This window comes from Pseudopipra pipra, chromosome W (genome assembly GCF_036250125.1).
Source record: "Pseudopipra pipra isolate bDixPip1 chromosome W, bDixPip1.hap1, whole genome shotgun sequence".
Taxonomy (NCBI): domain Eukaryota; kingdom Metazoa; phylum Chordata; class Aves; order Passeriformes; family Pipridae; genus Pseudopipra; species Pseudopipra pipra.
Window position 1 is genome coordinate 1,025,412 of NC_087580.1, and position 20,875 is coordinate 1,046,286.

Genomic DNA, 20,875 nt, shown 5'->3' on the forward strand with positions numbered 1-20,875 from the left:
GAGAGCAGTTCTGGGAAAGGGCCCTGGGGGTCCTGGGGGGTGCCCACTTGGCCAGGAGTCAGCAGTGCCCTGGCAGCCAGGAGGGACAACCCTGTCCTGGGGGCATCAGGCCCAGCATGGCCGGGCCAGGGAGGGGATTGTCCCGCTCTGCTCTGCCCTGGGGCGGCCTCACCTCAATAGTGGGGCACTCTTGGGGGACACAAGGGAAGGAAGAGATGGAACCAGTAGAGAGTGTCCAAAGGAGGTCACCAGGATGGGGAAGGCTCTGCAGGGGAAGCCTTAGGAGGAGCAGCTCAAGGCACTTGGTGTGTTCAGCTGCACAAGAAGAGACTGAGGGGAGACCTCATGGCAGTTCCAACTTCCTCAGGAGGGGCAGAGGAGGGGCAGGCCCTGAGCTCTGCTCTGGGGGGACCAGGGACAGCCCCCAGGGAATGGCCTGGAGTTGTGTCAGGCCAGGGTCAGGTTGAATGTTAGAAAGAGGTTCTTCCCCCCAGGGTGGTTGGCACTGAACAGGCTCCCCAGGGCAGTGGGCACAGCACCAAGGTTGACAGAGCTCCAGGAGAGTTTGGATGATCCTCTGGGGCACAGGCTGTGACTCTTGGGGATGGGCCTGGGCAGGGCTGAGGGTTGGACTTGATGATCCCTCTGGGGTCCCTTCCAACTCGCACATTCTTTCATTCTGGGATTCTGTAACACCCCACCTTTGCCTGCTTTGCTGCTTCTGTGAACCACGAGTTCCTTCCTTGATTGTTTCTTTCCTTTCCTTGACTGGTTTCTCTCCTTTGCAGTTGGTTACACAGATTTTTTCTAGGGCACATTCTGGACAACCACTGCTGGTTCAGTTCTGTCTCAGAGCCCGAGATCAGCCTTATGGAGCTAAAGGAACCCTGGGACACTGCGGAACCTCATGGGATCAAGGGACCATCGTGACACTGCCGGACCTCATGGAATTAAAGGAACCCAGGGGCCACTGTGGAGCCTCATGGAACCAAGTTGCCAGTGTGACATGTGGGGCCTCATGGAATCAAAGGAGCCCTGAGACCTTTGGTACTCTCATGGAATGCAGTGGCCTTTGTGACCCTCTGGAACCTCATGGAATCCAAGGGCCACTGTGACACTGCAAAAGCTCATGGAACCAAGGGGCCATTCCAGAATCACAGAATCAACGAGGTGGGAAAAGACCTCTGAGCTCATGGAGTCCAAGCCATGACCCAACCCCACACTGTCAAATAGACCATGGCCCTGAGAGCCACATCCAGTCTTTTCTGAAACACCTCCAGGGATGGTGACTCCACCCCCTCCCTGGGCAGCCCATTCCAACACCCAGTCCCCCCTTCTGGGAAGAACTTGAGCCTCCTGTCTGACCTAAACCTCTCCTGGTGCAGCTTTAGGCTGTGCCCTCTTGTCCCACTGCTGGTTGCCTGGGAGAAGAGATCGACCCCCCCCGGGCCCCCCCTCCTGTCAGGAAGTTGTAGAGAGTGAGAAGGTCCCCCCTGAGCCTCCTTCTGTCCAGGCTCAACAAGCCCAGCTCCCTCAGCTGCTCCTCACAGCACTTGTGCTCCAGAGCATTCCGCAGCCCCGGTGCCCTTCTCCAGACACGCTCCAGCACCTCAACATCTTCCCCAAAGTGAGGGGCCCAGAACTGGGCACAGCACTCGAGGGGTGGCCTCAGCAGGGCCGAACCCAGGGGCAGAATCCCTGCCCTGAAGGCAGCTCCCTGCAATCAGCTCTGCTGCAGCCCTGCAGGGCCGTTCTGCTCCTTGTCCTGCAGCTCCACCATTCCCTGCTCCCTGCAGCCCTGGCTCCCTCAGCCTTCCCCTGCCCAGCCAGACCCCCTTGTCTGGCAGCAAGAGAGCAGCCCTGGGCAGCCCAGGGATTGTCTGGGGCTCAGAGCTGTCTGCCCCAGCCTCCAGCATCTCCTGGCTTTCCTGTGCCCAGCCCTGCTGCCCTGCCAGAAGATCCCACGGTGTTCCCACTTGCAATGGAATGGGGGACCTGCTCCCAGGCTTTGCAGGCCCTTCTGTCCCTTCATCACCCACCTGATGATTCAACCAAGGCTCTGTGGGATGATTGTCAGTGTTCCTGAATCACAGGATGTGCCCACCCAAAGACATTTTCAGCATCTCTGTCCTGCCTTGAGATCAGCTTCTCCTCCAACACAGCCCCTCAGGGGCTGCAGAGACCCCCCCGACAGCAAAGGCCTCTCCTGCCAGGGCTGCAGAGACCAACCCAGCTTTTCCCTGGCCTGGGGGGAAGCGTTTCCCCTTTCTGGGCTGTCCCATTGCCATCTGCCCCTCCAGCACGTCTCTGCTCCAACCCAGAACTTGCACACATCGGCTCCGGGCACTCGGTGCTGCTGCTGGGAACGAGATCATTTTCTGATTCCTTTAAATGAATGGTGTTCATTAACTTGTTAGTTAATTGCTTTAGTGAATCATAACCAGAATATTCATCCTAAACAGTGGGTTAGTCTTAAGTCACTATTGGCCAGCACTTAGCAAAGTTTGTCATCACCTGCTCTTGTGGGAACAGGCTTGGGAAAATTATTGCAACTCTGAGTTCTGCTAAACTAGCCCTGATCTGCTTCAGTGAACAAAGCCTGGGGAGAGAGATGGATTGCTGAAGCTGGACACAAGGAATGAAGAATTTACAGACCACAAGGACATTGTGCAGGAACTAGAAGATAAAGAAGAGGTTAACAAAGACCATACAGTAGGTGTTGGAAACTCCCTACCTGGGAAAAGGATAATAAAAAGCCTGAAAAATGGGGACTAATTAGCATGAGAAGTGAGAGTCAATAACCAATAGAGGACAGAATACTAAATACTGAAGAGGATGATGCAATTTAGAACTGATGCCCTTTAAATTTTTAGTTTTTTTAAAAACATATAAATAAGTGAAAAGGCTGGGGGGGCAGGGAGGTCTGGAGTTATCCCCCACACACCCCCTGGCCAGAAGAAAGTGGTGCCTGTCTCGCTGATACAGAAGGGACAGAGTTGGAGGGTTTCATTTGTCCCATTTGTGGCTGCAGCAGGAAGAGTAAAGTCTTCTCCTCTGGAAAGGTTTCTTCCCTCAGGGTGTCTGGTGCACATTCCAGTGGGCACACAGAGGAGTGCTGGGCTGGAATGGGTTTGTTTCCAGGTGGCCTGCACAGTATCCCCTGGCACAGGGGTGGCCACGAGGCAGGGACCAAAGGGCAGGGAGACCCTGCCCCGTGGCCAGAGCACAGGAGACACCGACTCTGAGCTCATCAGCAGCAGAGTAAAGACTTCATCCCAAAATTCTCACTGCTCCCTCCAGTAAGGTAGGAAAGCCACTGCTGGAAATGGGGGGCTCTTTTGGATTAGTTTCCTAGAAGACTTCAAGCTTCAAATCCTCTTTAAAAGTGGTCAGGAACAAGGGTCTCAGCCTTCTTGGGGCTGTGACAGACCAAGGGAACACAAAGGGTTGAGGAAACGCCCCTTTTGCAGGACAGAGATGATGCCCAAAGCTCAGAGGTGGGCTCCTGAAAGTCGGTGACATTAACTGTCCTTGGGAAGGAAAGCCCCCAGCCCCAGTGTTTCAGGGGCAGGTGACAGGGTGCCCAGGGCAGGCAAAGGCCAGCAACAGGTTCCTGTGCTGGCCCCTTTTGGGTGGGAGCAATCCCTGACAGAGTCAGGTTGGCAGGTGGCATCCAAGGTTTGGAGGTGGCTCCCGGGGGGGATGACAGTCCCTTTCCTTGGGAAGGGCAGCACCCAGCCCCAGTGCTGGGGGGCAGAGGAAAGGTTTCCCAGGGCAGGCAAAGGCCAGCAGCAGCTTTCTGTCCTGGCCCTTTTGGCATGGCAGCAATCCCCAGACATATCCAATTCAGGAAGTGCTATCCAAATTTTGGAGCTGGGCTCCTGGAAATGATGGCAGTCCATGTTTTTTCCAAGGAGAGCATTTGGCCCCCATGCTGGCAGTGCAAGTGACTGAGTGCTGAGGGTGTTGCCAAATGCTCTGACATTGTTGGGATCAATCAAACCCTCTAACACGGTGGGTTTAGTGTGACAAAGCAAGGCTTTACTTTCTTTGCTGGCTGTGTATGTGGCCAACAACAATGCTGCCTTCACACAGACAGCAGTACATCACTTTTGCACCCATTTACACATTTTTGACAAAGAAATTAATGTTCATCAGTTCCAAATGGCATCATTTCATTGTTCCATTTCATTAATTAGTATTGTAGCCACTCTTACTCTCTTGTTGCTTATGCTAATTAGTTCACACTTTTAGTCTTTTTAGCATCTTTTTCCTCCAGTGGGAATTTTCCCCCACAAATGCTGAGCCTTTGTTCATCTTCTTCCTTACCTGCTGCTTTCTGCACAAGGCCCTTGTTTCCAGATATGCAGGTTCAAGAACACATCTTTCTCTCCCAGGCTTTGTTCCCTGAAGCTTATCAAGGGTAACTCTCACAAAACTGACAGTTCTAGTGCTTTTCCCAAGTTGTGTTCTCTCCAAAGTAGCTTGTGAGGAATTTTTGCTGTGTGCTGGCTAAAGTTGATTTATGGCCTAACACCCCCTCTGTGACTAATGGAAACAACGAATCCAAAGGCAAAGTGGGCCCATGGAAAGATTAGGGAAGTTCTCTAATTTCCAGGAAGGGCCCCGTGCTACCCCCAGACTCTTGGCTGTGGCTCCTCGGGGCGAGTGTGTGATTGCCCCCGAAACTGGGACTCAAAGGTTCCCCTTTGCAATGGTGCCCATCTGTACCTGGTGCATTGGGAGAGGCCTGTGCCGAGGGCAGAGCTGGAGAGCCCCTGTGCTGCTCCAGGCCTGCAGAGCTGCCTCTTTGCCTGCAGCCCTGGCCAGCTGGGAGCGGGCAGGCCTGCGGGCTCCCTGCCTGCTCTCCAGCCTCTCCCGTGCCTCGGGCGCTCCAGCCCCGGCCCACTGGGGCTCCGCTGGCCTCGCTCCGTGGTGCCCGTGTCTCCTGCCCCTGGGCAGCCCCAGCCCACCCCGCTGGGCCATGGGCTGGCTTTGCCCACAGCCGGGAGCTTGGAGAGCCTGGGGGGAAAGCTTCTGCCAGGGGGGTCCTTCCCAGGCCTCCCGTCAAACCAGGCGGGGTCTCTCCTAGGAGCAGGAATTCTCCCTTGCTCAGCAATTTTCCAGGGCCTTTACAGTGGAAGTTTCTGGCAGGGGAGTTACAAAATCGGGAAGTTTCTGAATGCTTTTCAGTTGGGGTAGTTGTCACATAAGTGTCCAGGTTTTGGAGAAGAGATGCTGAACAAGGGTCCTCTATATCCAGCTGTAAATACTCTGCTCAACAGACAAGGTCAAGTAAAGTTCAAGCTCCAAACAAGCACCAGAGACCACCAAGAGGCCACCAGAAGCCCCCAGTGACCAAATAAGGACTTTGGAAGGACTTCAGAAGGACCTCCCTGAGCTAATTCCCATGGGTGTGATCTTTGTGAGGGAAGGAGTGAATATGTAAGACATTTGTTGGATATGTAAAATTGTGAGTAAATCTCAGCTGCCCTGGGGGAGAACAGGGCACACTGGTGGTTGGGGGGAAGATCCTCCCATGGGTGAGGGGCTGATAACAAAGAATGGCTGCCCACTATTGCTCCCAAATTGAGCCTTGGGGGTTTCTTTTCTGCCCATTTACGGTCCCACCATGAGGAGACAAGTGCCCCTTGCAGCCCTGGGCCCTCATTGCCTCCTTGTCCCTGCTCAGCAGCCTGGGAGGTTGTCACAGGTTTACTTGTTCAAAAAAACCCAGACAGGGAATGTTTCTTTGCCCTGCATTGCTGTAAGGGGGATGTTGAACGGGGGAGGGGAGTTTTTGCCTTGGGTGATTGACCCACACAAAAGAACCAACCAGCAGATCCACATTCCAAGCTGAAGGCCCTCCAAAGGCTGTGGGGGGGTGTGGGGTTTTTTAACTCTCTCCTCAGAAAGGGAAGGCACTGCCTGGAGGATGCCACTTGCCCCTGCATGATCCCAGTTGCTCCCAGTATGATCCCACTATGAGTCCAGTCACCCCCAGTATGATCCCAGTAAATTCCAGCAACTTCCAGTGGATTCAATGAATCCACTTTCATCCCAGTCATCCCCAGTATGGTTGCAGTCCCTCTCACATTCTCCCAGTATTCTTTCAGTCACTCCCAGGATGATCCCAGTATGAGCCCAGCAGGGGCCCAGCTGCTCCCACTCTGATCCCAGTTGCCCCCAGTGTGGTTGCTCCAGAATGGATCAGGAATGGGGACCCCTCTGTGCCCCCCCCTTGTGTCACCCTGTTCTGGGGGAGCTTTGGGGTGACATCTGCAACCCCACACGGCATCCAACTCATCCCAAAGTGTACTGGGACCCCCGTAAACCACCCCACAGCCCCCAAGGAACCCCCAAACCCACTCAGAGTCCATACAGGGCTCCACCTAACCCCTTTTTTGGGGGGACTTTCATGGGCTCTGGGGTTACTGGGAGCCTCCCCTGGCTGCAGGCGAGGAGCTCTTGGGTGAGAGGGAGTGTTGGGAAGGGGGGGGTCGGTGAGTCAGAGGGGATAAAAGGGGTGGTGGGACCCCAAGACTGAATGGGAGAGGAGTGGGACCCCCCAAAAGTGGAGGGGGAGGGAGGCTGAGAATTGGGGGCTGATGGGAAAGGAGTGGGAGAGGTCAGAAGAGTGGGGAAAAGGGGAGGGTGGGACCCCCAAACTGAGCATGAGGGGGGTGGAGATTGGGGGAATGATGCATATGGGGTGGGAGAGGGGGAAAAAGTGGGGGTTGGGACCCCAAAACTGATCTTGGGGTGGCTGGGGATTGAGGGGACCATGGAAAAGTGGGAGGAACAGGGAGAGGGGTGGAAAAGGGGGGTGGTCTGGAGGGATGGACGGTCCCATGGGGGTCTTTGGGCACTGGGGGGTTGGGAAAGGGGGGTGGTCCCCCTAAGCTCCCAACTTCCTCTGGGGTCCTGGGGGCTGCTGGATCCAATCTCAGCCTTGCATTGTGCCAACAGTTGAAATTTAAAGCAATTCTAGAGGGGTGACTGAACCACATTTGTGCCCCAGGCTTTAATGATGGCAAATCAGATCTATTGATAGAAAATGAATTATTTATTTTTGCAAATGATGACACAGAACAGAATTATTTAGTGAACAATAGAAACACTAAAACTACCAGGAGTACAGGATAAGATAGGACAGGGCACTACACTAAAGCAATTGTTGAAGCAATTCTACAAAAACTGGCAAACAAGCAATAATTCTTAATTAGAGATGAATGGAACTCCCCCAGACCAGCGCTCGTGGGGAGATCTCTGCTCTCAACCTCCAGCAGTGACCTTGGGGGGTCCCCAGCCAAGGCAGGAATCTCCACACACCCCCCAAGAAGGGTTCTGTTGGAAGAACCTGCCCCTGGGAAAGGGGACTGGCCATTTCTGGTAGAAACCCATGGACTGACAGTCCTTGGACTCCAGGGGTTCCCTCACCATCAGGGGCTTCATCTGGGGTGAAACCAGTCTGGGGTCCAACATCTCCTGCCTTGTCCTGGCCCCCTCTCAGCTCAACACTGACCCCTTTGCAAATGGGACATTGTCTTGGTGCCATTGCAGGGGGGATGTCCTGCCCCAGTGTCCCAGTGTTCCTTTAATTCCCAGAGGCCCTGCAGTGTCCCAGTGGCCCCTTGATTCCATGACCTTCTGAAACACCTCAGGCTTCCTTTGGTTCCATGAGGCCCCCCTGTCACAAAGGCCCCTGGATTCCATGAATTCCGCAGTGTCACAAGGTTCCTTTTTTTCCATAGGGCCCTGCAGTGTCCCAATTGTGCCTTGACTCCAGGAGTATCCAAATTCTCCCCGGGTTCCTTTGGTTTCAGGAGGTCCCGCAGTGTCCCAGTGGCCCCTTCATTCCAGGCAGGCCCAGGGAGACGAAGGCAAAGACGGAGCCCCGACCCCCGTCAGCATCTTGGGGGGGCGGGGGGGCAGGACCCGGGAAACGGCGGCGGCTGCTGGGAAGGGACTGGGATGGACTGGGACAGACTGGGATGGACTGGGATGGACTGGGATGGGCTGGGATGGGCTGGGATGGACTGGGATGGACTGGGATGGGCTGGGACAGACTGGGATGGATTGGGATGGACTGGGAATGACTGGGATAGACTGGAATGGACTGGAGTGGACTGGGATGGACCGGGATGGATTGGGACTGACTGGGATGGACTGGGATGGGCTGGGATGGACCGGGACAGACTGAAACAGACTGTGATAGACTGGAATGGACTGGGATGGACTGGGATGGAATGGGACACCAGGATACACCGGGACCGGGACTGGGACCCAGCAGAACCCCCCGGGAGCAGGATCTGAGCACACTGGGACCCTCCAGGACCAGAACTGGGGCAAGAGGGATCATACTGGGAGCAACTGGGACCACACTGAGGGCTACTGGGAGCAACTGGAGGCCACATAGGACATAGTGGGAGTGCCTTGGAGTCACTGGGATCATACTGGTGGAAACTGGAATGTTACTGGGGTGTCTGAGAGGGACTGGGAAGGACTAAGAGCATGCTGAGGGCTCTACTGGGATATACTGGGAGTGTCTGCAACCATGGTGGGGGTGACTGGGACCATACTGGGAGTGACTGGGACTACATGAAGGGGAATTAGGACCAGGTTGGGGGCAACTGGAAGGAACTGTGAGTGACTGGATCTACAAGAGAAGCAACTGGGATTGAGTGGGACTGTCAGGAGGGAAGACCGGGATCATACTTGGAGTGACTGGATCTGTGCTAGGGGCAACTGGGAGCAACTGGGATCATACTGGGATCACAGTGGGAGCAGTTTGGCCCATACTGGGAGCAACTGAGACCACACTGAGGGTGACTGGGGTCATACTGGGATCATACCAGGAGTGAGTGGGATCATGCAGGAGGTGATTGCGATCATCCTGGGAGCAACTGGGAGTGCACTGGGGATGACTGGAAGTGGCTGTGAGCAACTGGGATCATGCTGGAAGCTTCTGGGGGCAACTGGGAATGAGTGGGATCACATGGGGAAAACTGGGAGCAACTGGGAGAGACCAGGAGTGACTGAGATCATCCTGGGACTGACTGGGCGCTGAATCCGAAAAATCGGTCCGAGAAACTGCTCAGAGACTTTTTTCTCTTTAAGCAACAAGGTATTTGTTTATTCAACATTGGGAGCAAGCCAGCTCACGCTGGACAAACTTGCTCCAAGGCTTCACACAAAATCAGCATTTTTATACAATCTTCAGCTGGGATTAAATGCATATTCAAGTGATTCCAACCTCTATCTCTGCATATTAATAACAGGCGGAGTATAGGTGGAGCTCAGGCGGGGCTTGGGGCGGTGCTTCTCTTGGCCCTCAATCCTGAGGGGACTTCCACTCTTCCTCCATGGCTCTGGGGGCTTCAACTCATCTTCCTCAGCTTGACCTTCCTTCTCTTCCATTCTTCTTGACCCGCTCACTGAAGCTTGGAAAAAGCCCTGGCTCCCGGCCTATTCCTCCTATTCCAATGTCTCCCTGATCCTGCTGTCTCTCTAATTTATCCCCTCTAGGCCCAGGACATGTTCCTGTACTATTCTCTGAAGCTTTGCTCCAGTCAGTAGAACAGAACGAGCACAGATGGTCTTGGCTGTTGGGAGCTTGTTAGCAGGCCCAAATTTCTTAGTGAACTCTTTTGGGCCTGGCCTCCTGTTTCACCAGGGACACAGACCGGGCCCGGGTGTTCCCATTCCCATTCCACGGGTTTGCATTCCTGTTCCAGGTGTTCCCATCCCATTCTAGTTGTTCCCATCCCATTCCAGGTGTCCCCATTCCCATTCCAGGTGTTCCCATTCCCATTTCATGTGTTCCCATTCCCTTTCCAGGTGTTCCATCCCATTCTATGTGTCCCCATTCCCATTCCTATTGTCCCTCCTCCCGTTCCTGGTGTTCCCATCCCACTTCTGTTTTCCCCATTCCCAGTTCTTTGTGTTCCCATTCCCATTCCTGGTGTTCCCCTCCCACCTCTGTTTTCCCTATTCCCATTCCAGGTGTCTCCATTCCCATTCCAGGTGTCCCCATTCCTATTCCTGGTGTCCCCAGTCTGCTTCCAATGTTCCCATTCCAATTCCAGGGGTCCCCATTCCCATTCCAGGTGTTCCCATTTCCATTCCTGGTATCCCCAACCTGCTCCCAATGTTCTCATTCCCATTCCCAATGTTCCCATTCCCATTACTGGTGTTCCCATTCCCATTCCCAATGTCCCCATTCCCATTCCAGGTGTTCCTATTCCCATTCCAGAGTTTCCCATCCCATTCCAGATGTCTCCATTCCCATTCCAGGTGTTCCCAGTCTGCTCCCAATGTCCCCATTCCTATTCCAGGTGTTCTCATTCCCATTCCTGGTGTTCTCATCCCATTGCTATTGTCCCCATCCCATTCCTGATTTCCCCATTCCCATTCCAGGCATTCTCATTCCCAGTCCAGGTGTTCCCATTCCCATTCCACGTGTTCCAAGTCCCTTTCCAGGTGTTCCATCCCATTCTAGGTGTCCCCATTCCCATTCCTATTGTCCCTCCTCCCATTCCTGATGTTCCCATCCCACTTCTGTTTTCCCCATTCCCAGTTCTTGGTGTTCCCATTCCCATTCCAGGTGTCTCCATTCCCATTCCTATTGTCCCCATTCCCATTCCAGGTGTTCCCATCCCACCTCTGTTTTCCCTATTCCCATTCCAGGTGTTCCCATTCCCACTCCTGGTGTCCCCATTCCAATTCCTGGTGTCCTCAATCTGCTCCCAGTGTTCCCGTTCCCATTCCAGGTGTTCCCATTCCCATTCCACGAATTCCCATTCCCAATCCAGGTGTTCCCATCCCAGTTCCTGGTGTCTCCATTCCAGTTCCTGGTGTCCCCGTTCCCATTCCTGGTGTCCCTAACCTGCTCCCAGTGTTTCCATCCTTCTCCCCGGTGTCCCCATTCCCATTCCAGGTGCCCCCATTCCCAGTTCCTGAAGCCTCCATTCCCATTCCTGTTGTTCCCAGTCTTCTCCCAATGTTCCCATCCCCATTCCCCCGGTCCTCATTCCCATTCCAGGTGTCCCCATTCCCATTGTCCCTGTCCCCATTCCCATTCCCGGTTCCCAGGGAGGAACTGCCGGATGCCAGAGGAGGAGCCAGAATTTATTGCCCAAAGCCGGAGATTTTCACACCAAAATTAACCCCCAGTGATGTCACCGCTGTCCATGTGATGTCACCAATGTCTCTGTGATGTCACCGCTGTCATTTCCCCTGCTGGTTTACCATTAAACCAGCACACCAGGTCTGTGCCCAACGGGGGTCCCTGTGGATCATCCAACGCGGGTCCTCCCATGGCTGATGGAGTTGGAGCAGCGGCCGAAGCTCTTCCCGCAGTCGGGGCACCCGGGGCTTCTCTTACCGGTGGGTCCGTTGGTGGGAGGTCAAGGAAGAGCTCTGCCTGAAGCTCTTCCCACACTCCCCACAGTGGAAGGGCCTCTCCCTGATGTGGAGGCGACGGTGGGTGTAGAGGGTGGAGCTGTCCCATATTCCCTACACGTGTAGGGCTGTTCCCCAGTGTGGATGTGCTGGTGGCTGAGCAGCTTGGTGCTTGTGCTGAAGCTCTTCCCACATTCCAAGCACCTGTAGGGCCATTCCCTGGTGTGGATGCAACGGTGTTTGCAAAGGCTGGAGCTGTCCCTGAAGCTCTTCCCACACTCCGCACACGTGTAGGGCCTTCCCCACTGTGGATCATCTGGTGTCGGAGCAGGTGGGAGCTCTGAGTGAAGCTCTTCCCACATTCCTCACACATGTAGGGCCTTTCCCCACTGTGGATCATCTGGTGTCGGAGCAGGGTGGAGAATTGAGTGAAGCTCTTCCCACATTCCTCACACATGTAGGGCCTTTCCCCACTGTGGATCATCTGGTGTCGGAGTAGGGTGGAGATCTGATTGAAGCTCTTCCCACATTCTTCGCACATGTAGGGCCTTTCCCCACTGTGGATCATCTGGTGTCGGAGCAGGTGGGAGATCCGAGTGAAGCTCTTCCCACACTCCCCACACGTGTAGGGCCGTTCCACACTGTGGATGTGACGGTGGTTGCGGAGGGTGGAGCTGTCACTGAAGCTCTTCCCACACTCCCCACACATGTAGGGCCGTTCCCCAGTGTGGATGTGCTGGTGCCTCAGGAGGTTGGATCTCTTGCTGAAGCTCTTCCCACATTCCAAACACCTGAAGGGTTTCTCCCTGCTGAGAGGCTGCTCAGGGACCACCAGCTGGCAGCTCCGCCTCAAGTTCCGGCTGCCTTCCCAGCACACGCTGGCTCTTTCCTCCTCACAGCCCCCTGGGCTGGCTTTGGAGCCCCTCCTGCGGGGGCATCTCCGGCCCTTTTCCTCCCCGTTGCCTTCCTGCGCCGGGGAGCCCTTCAAAACGGCCTCTCCCACCAGGCTCTGCCGCCGGGATTTGTCCTCCGCGCTCTCCGGCCTCACCTCGGGGCCTGGGGCAGGAAGCAACAAGGACACGCAGGGGATTTGTCTCCGGCCCAAAGGAAAGCCCAAGGACATCCCCCCAACTCCGACCCCGGCAGGACGGCCACAAAAGACCGACCGAAAGGGGCACTGACTTCCTCCTCACCTGCCTGGGGGGCCCGCGGCATCTTCCTCTTCCTCGCAGCCTCCTCCTCCATCCGCCCAAGCTTTGGGAAGCAGAAATCCTGCTGAGGGGGAAAACAAAGGGTTAGCGCGTTGCCTTGGGGGTTCCTCCTGCTCAAGTCCAGCTCTAGGATTCACCGGGTAACTTGTGTCCATAAAAACCCCCAAAACACCAACATTCAGCCCAAAAAGCCCTCCCAGGAGTTCCCCCTCTCTGCTCTCTGGGATTAGGGGGGACCCCTTTCTGGCCTGATGGCACTTCTGCCTGCATTGGGGGTCCCCCTTCTCAGGGCTGCCGGGGGTCCTGCAGCTCCGGGGGGTTCCCACTCGCCGGGGTCCCCTTTAGTGTTTCCTGGCCCATCCCCCTTGGGCCCCCCTTGGCACCCCCTTGGCCCCCCCTTGCCCAATAAGTCTGATTATACAGACAAGCAATTGGGTTTAAGCCACAAAACCCAAATGTAGAACCCAGCACCCTGGGGCATAACAAAGTGCTGTTCCTTGGGCCCCCCCCGAGTCCAAAGTAAAGGGAGAGGGGAAAAATACCTGCTGGTGTGAGAGCTGTTGCAGTCTGGTCAAAAGTGGTGATTGCAGTCCAGTTGAGGGGGGTGGTCTCAGGCTGGTTGAGAGCGGTGAGCTGCAGTCCTCCTCTGGATCCCACGAGTGGCAAAAAGGTTACGAAACTCCAGGTTTATATATTCTCCAGTACAAGTAGGAATGCCCAGTCCTCCCCTCAGAGCAGGGAATTCCATAAAAGGATGCTTAGTTCTTCCCTCAGAGCGGGCAATTCCATAAAAGGATATGAGGATGCTCAGTCCATAAAAGGGTATGAGGGTGCTCAGGACATCCCCACCACCTCGCAGGCCTCTCCTGACAACAGGTCCTGGGAAAATGGCATGGAAGACCAGAGAATCCACAGTTTTGGGCTACACCCATCCAGTGAGGAATCGGTCCCAGCTGTTCTAACTAGGACGCTGTGTCCGTCATCGCTGCCATCATCATCATCATCGGCCTCGTGGCAGTCGGTGACTGGAAGCTCCGATCCGGTAACTCCCGGGATGGGGGTCGGGAAGGGGCACGGATCCGCCCGGCAGCATTCCGGGGATCCCGTGCCACGGGTGCTGATCCCACTTTCTTTCCATAGGGAAGAGGGAGGGGAATGGATACGACCCCGCACCCACCAGTGAGTCCCAGCAGCGTGTGTGGATCCAGATACTATGGGCAGGGATCCCAGGATGGATGCCGGGATTCCAGAGGGGAATGGGGGCCTCATGACTGGAGTGGGATTGGAAGGGGATTCCAGCTCAGGGCAGGATTCCAGAGTGGGCTCAGGTGGAATTGTGGACTGGGATCAGGGCTGGATTCTGGAGTGGGATTGGGGTGGGATGGATGGAGTGGGATTGGGGTGGGATGGACGGAGCAGGATCAGGAGGGATTCCGCAGCAGTTCCTACTCTCCCTGGGCTCCACAGCTGGCTCCATCCCCTGGGATGGGAACAGGGACATGGTGACTCCTTTCCCCGCTCTCATCCCAGCAGGAATCACAGCCTGAGCGATCCCGGAGCTGGATCCGCCCCTTCCCTCTCCCTGTGGAAAGGCAGGAGCTGTTGGCAGAGCTCATCCTGCTGCTCCCACCCAGCCCGGCCCCCCTGCGGCTCTTCCCGATGGATCAATTTCCTGCTTTTTCCCATGTGAAACCCAGGACCACAATTATTCCGGAGGCTTTAATTTGGGTGTGAAAATCTCCTGCTTTGGGCAATAAATCCTGGCTCCCTCCTTTGGCATCTGGCAGTTCCTCTGTGGGAACCAGGACTGGGAATGGGGACAGGGGGGCTTGGATGGGGACACTGGGAGCAGGTTGGGGACACCAGGAATGGGAATGGGAACTCCAGGATTGGGAATGGGGACATTGGGAGCAGGCTGGAGTCACCAGGAATGGGAATGGGGACACCGTGAGACAATGGGGAAAGGGATGGGGACACCAGGAGCAGGATGGGAAGACCAGGGGAAGGTTTGGGACATCAGGAATGGGATGGAGATGCCAGGAATAGCAATGGAGACATTGGGAGCAGGTTGGGGACAGCAGGAACTGGGAATGGGGACACCAGGAATTGGAACGGGGACATTGGCAGCAGGTTGGAGACACCAGGGACTGGGAATGGGGACATCAGGAATGGGATGGTCACACTGGGAATGAGAGCACCAGGAATGGAGTGGGAACACGAGGGACAAGGATGGGGACACTGGGAACTGATGAAGAGGAGCAGAGACCCCAGACTCACCTAAACCCCTCGGAGCATTGAGGGTCAAGAGAAGCTCCACCTGAGCTCTGCCCATTATTAATACGTATAGACAGATGTAATCGCATGAATATGATTTATCAGATTTAATCACATATGAAAATTGTATAAAACCTCTGATTTTGTGTGAACCCTTTGAGCAAGTTCTCTGTGGTGCAAACCACGCTCGCTCCCAACGTTGGCAATAAATCCCTTTGCTGTTCAAAAGATCCAAAACTCTCTGAGCAGTTCTTCGGACCGGGTTTTTCAGCATCACAGAGGCAAAGGCACAAACTGAGGGATGCCCTCAGAGTTCAACATTCTCACCAAAGCTCCCCTCTCAGCTTCCTTTACACTGACCTCTTACTGCAGGGACCTCCTTCCCATTCTGCTGATGCTTCTCAGGTTGTGTACCACCCGGAAAAAAACCAAATGCCAAGGGATGTGCTTAGATTCACCAAGGATACAGCCCACCAGAATTAACATCTGATTCAGACTGGCAGGAAAATGCTCACCTGGCTCCTCTGCCCCCCAGTGCCCAAAGCCCACCCCACCGCTTGCATCCCACCTGGAAAGAACAAGAAGATGCTCACAGAACGACCTTTGAAGAGAAGTGCCTGTCAGAACTGCAAGGAGGGATGCACAACAATCTCACGTGGGGGATATTCTCTGCTCTGCCCTGCAGACCCTTGTGCTGGGGTCAAAACACAGCCTCTCTGCTTCCCTCTCCTGAGGGACTTGTTCTTAGACATCCCTTTCCCCTCCCGGCAATTCCCAAGCCTGTACCCGGCTCTGATCCCCTCTCTACCTCAGAGCCCTCAACTTCTCTTGCAGAGAGCTGGCCCACAGCCTGCGCTGGGGCAGCAGTTCCTTCCTGGGCCCTTTCCAGCTGCCCCCATGGGGACACTTCCATTTTCTGGGCCAGGCCCCAGAGGCAATCCCAGCCAGTCCTGCCCCTTGTCCCCAGCCCGGCTCACTGACTCCTGGTGGCCCCTGGAAGCCAAGAGCCAAAGGCCGACCCCCCCAGAGTGCAGCCCCACCCATCTGCACTGGGGCCCCAGGGCTTCCCTTTCCCAAGCAGCCCCTGCAAAGCCTTGTCAGAGAGAAAACTGGGTGACCCGAGTCCTGGATGCTTTTAGGAAAGAGGTCTAAACATTTCTTGGCTAATTGAGGGGGATGACTTTTATTCTTGACCTTTCCAGTTCTCCATCTGGGGGCAGGATGTCCTCTGGGCCAATGTTTTGTTCCCTTTGCAGTCAGTGCAGCCTCAGAGGGCTGAGCCCTCTCTGGCTGGGCTTGGCCTCTCCTGCAGAGACTCAGGCCTGGCTGGGCTGCCCCAGGCAGACGCTGCAGGAAGAAGAGCTCAGGCCGCCTGGCTCTGGTGTCCCTGGGGCTCAGCCTGTGCCCCATTGCTGTGCAGGGGCTGAGCCCCACCTCTGCCTCGGGGCCTTGGCCAAAGGGCTGGCAAGGAAGAGGCCCAGCAGCCTTGGGGCCTGCCCAGCTTTCCTCCTCCCTGGGGGCTCTCAGTCCTCCCCTGACACCGTGTGGGCCCAAGGCCTTGCTGGCTTCGGGCTCACGGCCCGCCGGCACCATCCCAGCGGCCTGACCCCCCTCCTTCCCCTCTCTCCAGCCTCTCCTGCCTTTTCTGGCAAGGGGCCATCCAAGGAAAACCCCGGTTCTCAGCAATGGCACCTGTGGCACGGCTGCAAGGCTCGAGTGGGCCAGGCAAGAGCAGGAGCACCGAGAGCCTGAGGAGCCAGGAGATGCCCTGGCTGGGCATCGTGCTGCTGCGGGACGAGCTGACACCTCTGCACAGTCTCTGCCCGTCCCTGCCAGACGACTTCTGCCCAGGCTCTGGGCACGGGGACGCAGCACTGACAGTTTTCAGCCACCGCGCTGTTCCACAGAGGCTGTGATGTCACAAGGCCCTTGCCTGGCAGCCAGGAGATGGGCAAGGCAGGGCAAGGACGGACGCTTGGGCAATAGACAATGGATGATGGACAAGTTCTGGGCCATGGCCATTTGTTAGAAAAACAAAGTAAAAGTTTAAGGCCTACCATACTTCAGTGGTCAGAGACCTGGCAGAGAAATCTATTTTTGAGACCTGGACACCAAGAAGGCAGAATTTCTAAACCACTAAGACCCTTAGAGAAACCAGAGACGAAGGCAAAACCAACACAGACAATTACTGAGGCTCTCTCTATCCAGGGGAAAGACAAGAAAAGGACAAAAATTGTGGACTAAGCGTCATGCAAAGTGAGAAATCAAGAGCCAACAGAAGAGAGAAGAAGAATTCCTGCAGAGAACTGGTAAGCCAATGGACAGGAATTCATTTGTCTGCTAACATGTAGAAATAGTTAAAAGTTTTGAGAACTGATGTACAGGTGTTAGAGAGCAATTGCTGTGTCCCTTCAGTGCTGAATGAAGTAGGGTCACCTCTGGAACCCAACCAACTGCTCAGAGATTTTATTCCCCGGCTTTCACTGACAGTTTCTGGGGACCCAGATGAGACAAAGCAGCGCCGACAGGGCAGAGCAGAGGAATCGTTGGCCCTGCAGCGTGTACCAAAGGAGTTTTGGGGAGATCTTCCAGTTCCCTGGTCTGAAGAGTTCACCACGCCTTCTTTTCTGGGAAAAAGAACAGGCCATGAATTTTGGGTCCTTGATTTTAAGGCCTTTTGCCTGCACATAAGGCACACCGATGGGAAGGACGCAGCGTGAGGCTGAGAGGTTTCTGTCATGGTTTGTGGGCTTGGGTGAGATTGGGCCATAATTACAGGACGCCTGTAAAATCTGGGCTTTGGGAAAGGTTGGGGAGGGTTGGGAAAGGTGTTGAAAGTGTGGTTTTGCCTGAGGTGTTAAACATGGGAGTGGGTCTATCTTCCCAATTCCCAAGAGAAGAGATCCCAGAAAGCTCCCCTGCAGGTTGTGTTTTAGGGAACAGGAGAAGAGACCGAGGGTAAGGGGTTTCTTTCCTGGAGGGCAGGGCTGTCGTTCCCTTGCAGGAGCCCTGTGCTGAAATTGCCAGTCTGACTGCCCAAACTGAACACAGCTGAAGATTCCTGCCAGACAAAAAGTGCCAGGACAGAAAGATCTTGCTGCCCATGGAGTGCCCAGGGTGGCCCCCAACTGCATGTGAAACCCGAAGGTTCCAGGCTTTCTTTCCTGGGGGAAAGGCCGTGACATCCCAAAGAGTCCTGTGGCAGACAGGTGGGGCTGCACTGTGGGGGTGTGAGGTGTTGGTTCTTTGGTTTCCAGGGGCTATTCCAGAATGGAGAGGACAGGCCATGACATCACAATGGGGCCCATGGCACATGGGTGGGGCTTCACTTTGGGGTTGTAGGGCTGTAATGGTTTGAGAGGCCCAAAATCCAATTCTTGAGTTCAAGCCCCCCTCCCACATCTCAGCCCAGTGTGAGATGGGTTTTCCAGACAACACACGAGACTCAAAATGGGGGGAAAGGATTATATTACAATGACTATACAGATAAATATTATAATACATTAGAGACACAATCTCAACTATGTCTACCATGATAAAAGAGTATTTACAATGGATCAAATCTCTTCTTCCTCCAAAGAAAAGTCCAGGAGGGAAGAAGGAAGAGATCCTTTCCACTCTCAGAGCAGCAGTGTCTCTAGGGCAGCAGGCTCTCTTCTTCCATGCAGCAGCTGTAGCTGGATCTCTGCCAGTACACACGAGGGGGGTCTCCAAGCCCCTCTTGGCCCTTCGACTCCAAGCGAGGGTCTTTCTCTTCTGTGGGCTGCGTAGCAGGGACAAGGCTCGCCTCACCACGTCATATCATGGGGTGTAAGACATCCCATGAAGGTCCCTTCCTCAGGGCATTCACCCCTGAGTCAGAACGTCTCGGGCAGCTTTCAGTTGAAAACCTTTGCCTCAAGAGTTCTATCAGAGCTCCTGTGCTCTGTCTCAGGCTGCCAGCCTGGCAGCAGCAATCCGGGGGCCAAGGTCACCCCTCCGCATTCCTTCTGGCTGTCCCGGTCCAGCTTCGGGATGCCTTGAGCTTCTCAGCTCCTCTCTTTTCAATGCTGTAGCACTCCAAGACTATTCTCAAGTAAGAGTCCATCTCTTCCTCCTTCCTAGGAGGTCTCAGAGGGGTTTGGGGTGTTTGTTTTAGTTCTTACCCAAACTTTCTCTCTCTTCAGACAACTCTGTGTCTCTCTGATTAGCTGCGTGCTTGGTTTGCTGCTTCTTCAGTTCTTATCTTCTGGCTCTCTGCCACCGTTTCTCCTGTCAGTACTGCTCTGCCGCTGCTTCTGCTGCTCACGGTGGAGGGAAAAAACCTCCCAGCTCTCAGCTACAGATACTTAGCGCAGTCTAACACTGTTCCAAGTCCCCGTAGCCCCCCAGCCAGGGGCTGGGTGGGGGCCATAGCCCCCAACAGGGCTACTGCCCCTTCTCCTTGTGGCCTCAGAATATGGCTACTTCAACAACAACAACTACAGCTAACCTTCTTTTCTGGTCTGGGTGATATGTTTATATTTTGCAGAAGTGCTCATTGGTTTAATCCTAAGGGTCACCACCCCCTGGGGGTTACCATTTTTTAACTTTAGAGGGAAAACTGTTTCTTCCCCCCCCACAAGGGCATTGGTTTTTTGGTTGTCAGGGCCCATTCCAGAATGGAGAGGACAGGCTGTGACACCACAAAGGAGCCCTTGACATATGGATGGGGTTGAACTGTCACATGGTGGGGGCTTGGTTCTTTGGTTTCCAGAGGCCATTCCAGAATGCAGAGGATAGGCCAGAATGGATAGGACAACAAAAGGGCCCAAAGCACATGGGTTGGTCTGCACTATGGTGTGGGGTGTTGGTTCTTTGGTTGCCAGGGCCTATTCTGGAATGGAGAGGACAGGCTGTGACAAGAAGTGCCTGTCAGAACTGCAAAGACGGACGCACAAGTATCTTATGTGGGCATATTCTCTGCTCTGCCCTGCACACCCTAGTGCTAGGGTCAAAACTCAGCCTCTCTGCTTCCCTCTCCTGAGGGACTTGTTCTTAGACATCCCTTTCTCCACCCGGCAATTCCGAAGCCTGTACCCGGCTCTGATCCCCTCTCTGGCTCAGAGCCCTCAACTTCTCTTGCAGAGAGCTGGGCCTGTCAACCCACCTGCCAAAAGCACGGCCCTTGGGCTGCCTCGGAGGTTCCTGCAGTCGCCCCAGGCCCTGCCCAAGGCCCTCCCATCAGGGGCTGGGCCCTGGGGGCCAGGGGAGAACCCACCCGCGGCTTGGCCGTTCTTGCCCAGCCCTGCTCTGGCCCAGCCTCCTCCCCCTGCACACTCCCCACTGCCACAGCCTGCACTGGGGCAGCAGTTCCTTCCTGGGCCCTTTCCAGCTGCCCCCATGGGGACACTTCCATTTTCCGGGCCAGGCCCCAGAGGCAATCCCAGCCAGTCCTACCCCTCGTCCCCAGCCCGGCTCACTGACTCCTGGTGGCCCCTGGAAGCCAAGAGCCAAAGGCCGACCCCCCCAGAGTGCAGCCCCACCCATCTGCACTGGGGCCCCAGGGCTTCCCTTTCCCAAGCAGCCCCTGCAAAGCCTTGTCAGAGAGAAAACTGGGTGACCCGAGTCCTGGATGCTTTTAGGAAAGAGGTCTAAACATTTCTTGGCTAATTGAGGGGGATGACTATTCTTCTTGACCTTTCCAGTTCTCCATTTGGGGGCAGGATGTCCTCTGGGCCAATGTTTTGTTCCCTTTGCAGTGAGTGCAGCCTCAGAGGGCTGAGCCCTCTCTGGCTGGGCTTGGCCTCTCCTGCAGAGACTCAGGCCTGGCTGGGCTGCCCCAGGCAGACGCTGCAGGAAGAAGAGCTCAGGCCGCCTGGCTCTGGTGTCCCTGGGGCTCAGCCTGTGCCCCATTGCTGTGCAGGGGCTGAGCCCCACCTCTGCCTCGGGGCCTTGGCCAAAGGGCTGGCAAGGAAGAGGCCCAGCAGCCTTGGGGCCTGCCCAGCTTTCCTCCTCCCTGGGGGCTC

At 55.3% G+C, this 20,875-nt stretch overlaps 2 long non-coding RNA genes across 2 annotated transcripts in view; one reads left to right on the plus strand and one right to left on the minus strand.

The window, feature by feature from the left end:
* The window catches only part of LOC135405816 (uncharacterized), a 147,174-nt gene that overhangs the window by 104,144 nt on the left and 22,155 nt on the right, over window positions 1-20,875 (minus strand). The window lies entirely within an intron of this gene.
* Window positions 13,754-14,385, plus strand: LOC135405813 (uncharacterized). The gene is made up of 2 exons (XR_010426021.1): window positions 13,754-13,793; window positions 14,145-14,385. It is a non-coding gene; the product is annotated as an uncharacterized LOC135405813 (long non-coding RNA).